Here is a 304-nt window from a genome sequence, read left to right as displayed (position 1 = left end):
AAAGACCATCCATTAATCAAATAAAACAGTTTATTAGATCTGTACTTAAGGAATAAAAAACACAACAAAACATTATTTACTCATAGTCTGCGGCTGCAAACGAAATATTATGACACGGCGCGAGGGTGTTGGTGAATAACGTAATGCATATCGCATATACTAGAAGCATGCCATTAATATTACACGAGAAAGCAGACTGAATCTTAGGTGTGGCGTTTGTGGTTGTAAAGGTCACCCAGCTATTCCGGTATCTCCGTGAATATAACAGGTGTACCTTGCTGTCCTTCGCGTTTGCCGAGGCACG

The sequence above is a fragment of the Penaeus monodon genome, chromosome 29, assembly GCF_015228065.2.
Source record: "Penaeus monodon isolate SGIC_2016 chromosome 29, NSTDA_Pmon_1, whole genome shotgun sequence".
In the NCBI taxonomy this organism is placed as follows: Eukaryota; Metazoa; Arthropoda; class Malacostraca; order Decapoda; family Penaeidae; genus Penaeus; species Penaeus monodon.
This window is presented reverse-complemented; position numbering follows the sequence as displayed.